General features: G+C 35.8%; 1 protein-coding gene across 3 annotated transcripts in view; it reads right to left on the reverse strand.

Moving 5' to 3' along the window:
• LOC124365038 (LIM domain transcription factor LMO4.1) overlaps window positions 1-1,077 on the reverse strand; it is a 388,133-nt gene extending 387,056 nt beyond the window's left edge. For 2 of the 3 annotated variants that reach the window (XM_046820930.1, XM_046820931.1), the window contains exon 1: window positions 275-1,077. The gene's annotated coding sequence lies outside the window, so the exon portion shown is untranslated. The remainder of the gene's footprint in view (window positions 1-274) is intronic. The other variant, XM_046820934.1, reaches the window with a different exon arrangement.
• Between the last annotated feature and the right edge of the window lie 5,986 nt (window positions 1,078-7,063).

Below are 7,063 nucleotides of genomic sequence, written 5' to 3' on the forward strand. Positions count from 1 at the left end.
ACTGTACGTAAAAAACAACAGTTATTTTAGCTACATGACATAAAATGCGTTAATTCTTTATCTTGGTCTCGATAAACAATAACACTTAACAATTAACTTACATCATTAGTGTACTTATAAATACAAGCTTTCAGCTGCCTACACAAAGCAATACCGCCAGCCTCCTAAATAACTTGTTTGGTCGAACAAATAACACACCAAATGAGGCTGGCTCTATTGACTAGTCAATTACAATGCCATGCTCTCCTCCGTTAAAAGGGAAATTCAATCTTACCTTTTTAGCGAGGGCAGGTAGTAGAAACTCGAGCCTGATAATTAGGCAGCGACCGCCTCACTTCAGTCGTACCGCACCTTATGGTCAATAATGGCTATGAAAGGTCCCACCCCCTGCTGTAGCCTACTATTGTGGATGTGCCCTAGGGTCCGCCGGCGTTGCCGTGAGAACTTCACTACGCAACGGCCGAGCTTCGCTTTTGAGGTTAGGCCTACTCGGTTTGTTTACAACACGTGGCTACCGGACTCTAGAGAACAGCTGATTCTGACACATGCGACAATAGACCCCATTTTCGACCTGACAAGCGAAAACTACCCTTTCTACTGTGTAAACTACGGTTAAAACGAGATTTTCCACAAGATATACGGAGATCAATAAAACGTTTAGTTAATGTTAAGACTTACTGTACAAACACCATTGACATCGAACACCACAGCAATGAGTAAACAACAGACACTAAGAAAAAGCTAATCGATTCAGTTCGATTGAAATTCACTTTTCACGCTAACACCTACGGAGAATGGTCAGGGACGATGACAGATCTGCAGCCAGTCCACAATACAGGCCAGACCGCGTCGGAGCAGACGTAGGAAAGATCCAGGGTCCGACACAGAGAAAACTCGGTTGTAAACAACACGTCAGACGGAGGAACGCAGAACAATGTGAGAACGTTCCCGCTCCGGGTTCCACTCTCGACTGCTGGGTCAGGTCCGCTCCGTCTCCGGGAAGGTAGAGTGGGGGGCGACACCAGCGCTCTAGCGGCGGGCCCGGCTACTGCACGGCGGCCGGCTCGACTGGCGGGAAGCGAGTGTTGAAATGATCGCCAGCATGTCGGACCCACGATGTCGGCGATGGGCGGACCCTACTCCGCGATTGCGCCGACACATTAGACCCACCGCCTGCCATTGGACAGGTGACAGGGCTACCTTCACCATTGGCCGCCCGCCGACACACTATTTGCAAATATCTAAATACAGGTGTCTGTTCAAATAATGTTACTGTACTTCCACTTTGTCCGTTTTCTTCCCTCTTAATTAATAATCAATTACATCATTACATCCTCTGCTTAGCCCCATAATTCTCAGACATCCCCCCCGTGTATCGTCCAGCGAGGTAAATGACGTTTCAAACGAGCTCAGCAAAGTTTGACCCTTTTAGCTCACAATTGCCAATAATTAATAGTCCTCAGCTATATGGTCCTGTACTTTACACAAATTCCCATCTATATCCATTAACAGCGACTGCTTTGAATCTCTTATCGATACGAATTACTGCATTATTTTCTCTGTTCGTCGTTAGAAATACCATTGATTGTGTAACAGTCTATGAGAAGGTTGCCATCAAATGCCAAAATCTAATGTCACTTGAAAAGTTGAGGTTGATATCAATCTAGCGGCATATTAAAGAATCAATAAATCAACATACATTACAGAAATGTAACTCCTAAACACGTAATGTTGAGTAAACTCAGACAATAATAAAACAGTGTAATTTTAATTTAAACTAAATTGAGGCAGTTTTAATTACTAATAGACTAAAATGTATTACACCCCATACTATTTAGCATGGTAGCGCCATCTACTAGTCACCAAACAGAACTAGGTTTCAAGATTTATTCTATTTCATATCTGAACTGTAAAATAATGTGCATCAGAGCATTTAAGATTTATCATCGAGGTGAACAATCCCTCTTAGAATCTATAATTAAGGTTGAGAAACTATTGAACAGGGTACCTACACGACGAATACACTATACAGCAGTTTTTATATTTATTCCATTTAAAACAATATTAAATAACTAAAGTAAATACACCTTTAGCTAACACGGGTAATTCTAAGCAATATATGGGTCAACCTCGATTTTTCTCATATTACAATATAATGTTCCAATAGTCAATTAGAAAAGGAAATGACTAGAATTTCTTGCCGGAAAGCAGTTATAGGGAGCAGGCAACTCATATTACAATATAATGTTCCAATAGTCAATTAGAAAAGGAAATTACTAGAATTTCTAGCTGGAAAGCAGTTATAGGGAGCAGACAACCGCGAGAATTACCTATTAGTGATCAGGCTTCAAATGTGGAACTACTCGAGTTAATTTTTTTTCTAAAAGAGCAAGCAGCGCGAAGCGCTGCGCAGCGGGCAAGCGTCGTGCGTGATCTTCGTATATACTGAATTGATTCAGGCCAAAGGAATGACACAGATTCCTTTACCAGATTTTTACGGAGATTTTGTATTGGGCGGATTATATTGGTTTACTTTGCTTTCCCTCATGTAATTATGTGTTTAAAATTGTTTTACATACATTACCTACATTATATTGTAATATGTAATAACAATTTATCAGAAATTTTTAATAAAAAAAGGATCACGCACGATGCCTGCCCGCTGCGCAGCGCTTCGCGCTGCTTGCTCTTTTGGAAAAAAAAAATTAACTCAAGTAGTTCCAAATTTGAAGCCCAGATCACGTCAGTGCCCCTGATTACTAATAGGTAACTCTAAGCAATATATGACCGTCTGGCGGTTGCCTGCTCCCTATAACTGCTTTCCGGCAAGAAATTCTAGTCATTTCCTTTTCTAATTGACTATTGGAACATTATATTCTAATATGAGAAAAATCGAGGTTGACCCATATATTGCTTAGAATTACCCTAACACGTAATGCAGTATAGCCTATATAATATACTAGGTGTACGATTATTCTTCCCGTAACTAGCGAGTGACCTTATTTTCACCCTTTGAGTGCCACAGCATATTTTCCCAAGTCATACGCATAAATTGCCGGAGCATTTCCTTCTGTTTTGCAAGCGTGTGGGGAAAAAACTATATTAAAAAAAACTATTCAACCGATTTGAATAATTTTTTTCTAGTTTGTGTGTTATAAAACAAGGTATTTTTTCCATATAATATTATAATTTTATTTTTATTTACACAAAAAGAATATAGGGTATAACAAAAAACTAAAAAATGAAAAAAAAATTTCAAGTTTAAACTAAAATTTTATATATACAATATTTTTTTAGCTATACCATATGAAAGAGCATGAAAAACTGAACAAAAATCATGCATAATATGGTGTGTTACAGTAATATTTAACCAGATACTGCAATATATACAAAATACAACAAAAAGCAATATACATCACTAAACAAATAAACACGAAAAAAGAAGTTTATAAATGCATTGTAAGTTTTACTGAACACAATAATTGCAGAATAGTAATAACAACAGTTTTCAGCATAAACACACGAAACTAGCACAATGTAAACACCCAACGAACCAAACTGTGTAGTTAATGGCAACAAGTAACAGCTGACCAACTATTGCGTCATCTGTTTTTTTTCTGATGGCAAATAACTACAAGGAGGCGGTGAACAATAAAAATCAATCACAATCGATTGTTCGAAACTTGTAGATTGCCGTGAAATAAGTTATTTGTCAAAACAAAAATGAATTATATGTGATAGTCTATTAATTAAATACAAATCGTCTACTGGGTAGATGCCGGCAATTTATGCACATTTCACAACATCTACTATGTAGACGCTGCGGCACTCAAAGGGTTCAACAAATTTACAAGTACTGTATCTACATCAAGGATCAAAGACCTTTGTTTATTGTACATTGTGCGAACGGATAATGTAGAATATCAACAGTCACATAGTAACACGTGTTCGATTACTAATTTGCTAATACTACTGCTAGACCCCCTACTAATACTAATACTACTAATACCATTGATTCGATTGCCATTTGGTCGAGCATAATAACCACTTACAAGAAAAATCTCTTTAAAATTTCAGTTTAGAACTTAGATAACATCTAATTTTGGAATTAAACATAGAACTAAATATTTAGGTTTTTATCATGACCAACTCCTGGCCCTAAAGTTCTCTTACGAAATTTATGAACTTATAGTCTAACGTAATGACCAAACACAAATATATTTTAAGAAACAAACTTATTAAATTAATGTACAGGTGTTATTACGGCATATGTGGTTTTCTGTCGGTTAAACACAACTATGATAGAGACAATGAATAATCTTCTCTTAATCCCCTTAAAAGAAAACCTTCTATGGTGACAAATATATATAAATATAATATAATATAAAAAAGAACGATCATAATTTTGAATTTTTTAAAGGAGAAATAAGAAGAAATACGAAACTAGTGGTTATCAATATATAAAAGAGCAAAATACAAATAATTACATATCACTGAGAGAACATTTTTTAATCAAATGGGAGTAGTATTGGTTATTTTATGTCAATGACACTTATAAAACATTGTAATTTTAATATATTTTTTAATAGATTGTTGTCTTTAATGTGTTCCTTCCTTTCGCTAATTTATGCTAATTTTATAAAGTATATAACACTTGTCACATAATGTAGCTATGGTAGGAAGGGTTGATTAAATTGAATTTTGAGTTTAGCTCCAGTTCACCTTCCTGTTATTGCAGCGTCTGGTATCTACCGCTGTCTCAGACTTGGCTCCTGGAACTGGAGTCATGTTCGTTTGAAGACATCCAAAGAAAGTCGGCGACGAAGAAGCTCAAAACGAAACATTTACATCGTTTCGACATCAGAGACACCTATAAACAGGTGAAGTAGCAGTCTCATTGTCTCATCACAGTTGAGTGCACTACGATTTGATAGACACGATCCTATTGATTTTTTCGTCGTAGTTACTCAGTTAAATGTATAAATAATTTATGACTGATTTAAGTGGTATGTTTTTCCCTGGTAGTAGTTGACAAAAGCTCAACATCATAAAATAATTTACCATTTAGTTATTTAGTTAGCGTAACAGTAAAAAGATTTAATATTATTCAGTTATTTAGTACGTATTATTAGGCTAAGTATTCAATATTATATAACAGTTTTTGTAAATCTTTTGCTGCTTGTAGCTTGTATTCTCAAGAACAAAACACATATGTATGCAAACATGACATTTAAAACTAATATACAGATACTAGCAGTTACCCGCGGCTTCGCACGCAATTTCCTGTTGAAAAACCGGACAATATATTCATGTATTCTTTTTCATATGACATAATAAACAGTCTAGAGATAATCGATAGTCACTCAAAGCTATTCCAATCTCCTGATCCATTTTGGATTTAAGTTTAAAGAACAGTGTTTTGGGATCCTGAAGTCGTAAAGTGAAACAGTTTTTATAAGATACGTACGTATTTCCCTCCAACATTCCATGATAATCTATTGAAGTGCTCCGACGATTTTAGTAACAATAAGCCTTTTTATCCCAATGACGAAAGTGTATCGTACAACTAAAAAGTTGCTGCGGTCAATATGAGTCTGTTCCGGTCGCTTAAATTCACTCCCGGTCTAATCTATTTACGGTTCCACAACTGAATTATGCTGTTGCAATAACCAAAAAAATAGTCTCATATGTTGGTTTCGGAATCCAACCTAGATTACTTTTTGGTGCTTAAGTGATTTTGATATTTTCACCGATTAATAATATGTATAATGGTAAGACTGTGTTATCCCCATTTGATTTTCTTCAACTACAGTAAAAACGCCATTCATAATGTCATAGGAGCTAACCAGATTCGATTACCTTATGTGCAAACATTCACAGCTTTGTATAATGAGGTAGTTTTTATAACAGCGTATAAATAGCATTTCCATGGCATTAGGTGGTTTATTGCTCATGACGCAATCAACATTTAAAATTAGATAATAACTTCGTCTTTGCAATCTACATTACACTACTGATCAAGCAGTTTACAATATTTTCTAATATTCTTTCTTTCTTTCTTTCTTCTTGTTTGCTGAATTTCAGCAGGTTCTGCTTACTTTGAGCATGGAACCTCGATAAACATTCTTGTATGTATGACCAGTTTTTTTTTATATTACCTTATTTATAGATTTAAGAAAACTTACAATTTCCAGTATTATTTCCATATCAAAGCTCGTTAAAAGATCTTTCAATATATAAGGTGGATCTATTTTCTTCGCTTTCAGTTTAGTGAGCAATTCATGTCTGAAGTCGTTATATTGCACACAATCAAAGATTAAATGTTGAAGACTTTCTATGGAACCTGCATTGCATTTGAGGCATAACGGAGTGAAATAACAATTTATCTTAAATAGGGTTTCATTAACCCAAGCATGTCCAATTCTTAGTCTATTTATCGTTACTATTTTATTTCTACTCAGTTTGTAATTATTATACCATGGGGAGGGGCTATCAGGGGCAAGTAGTGATTGTTTAATTGCGCCAACAAAATCTTCCAATGACACTTTAAAATCTGTTGGTTCTTCACCTGCTTGGGTTGCCTCTTTTGCCAGCCTATCTACATGTTCATTGGGACCTATCCCCACATGACTTGGTACCCATTGAAAAGTGAAGTATTTATTACCTAATATTATTATTTTCTAATATTATAATGTAAACGAATTTGTCTGCGCTCTTTAATGAACTTCAGCTGAAAGTGTTAACAGCTGTTAAGTATCACTTCACTTTGTATTATGAGTCGTAGCGCAGTCTGTCGGATCCAATATAAAACACTCCAAAATCAACAACAGTTTAGAAATAAATATTGACTAAATAAACAATTTAAATTGGACCGAATTGTAAATCTGAACAATTCTCGAATCCACCCGAAGGCACACAACAAATTTAAGATGCCTCTTCTGTCAGCCATTACTCGTATGTCTATCTGCTCGACATGTCGATAACAATCTTACCTATAGACTCGCAATTTGGCTTTAACCTTCGTTTCCGTCTAAGCAACATAGAGTAGTTCGATGATGGTGCA

Source organism: Homalodisca vitripennis, chromosome 6, assembly GCF_021130785.1.
Source record: "Homalodisca vitripennis isolate AUS2020 chromosome 6, UT_GWSS_2.1, whole genome shotgun sequence".
Taxonomy (NCBI): Eukaryota; Metazoa; Arthropoda; class Insecta; order Hemiptera; family Cicadellidae; genus Homalodisca; species Homalodisca vitripennis.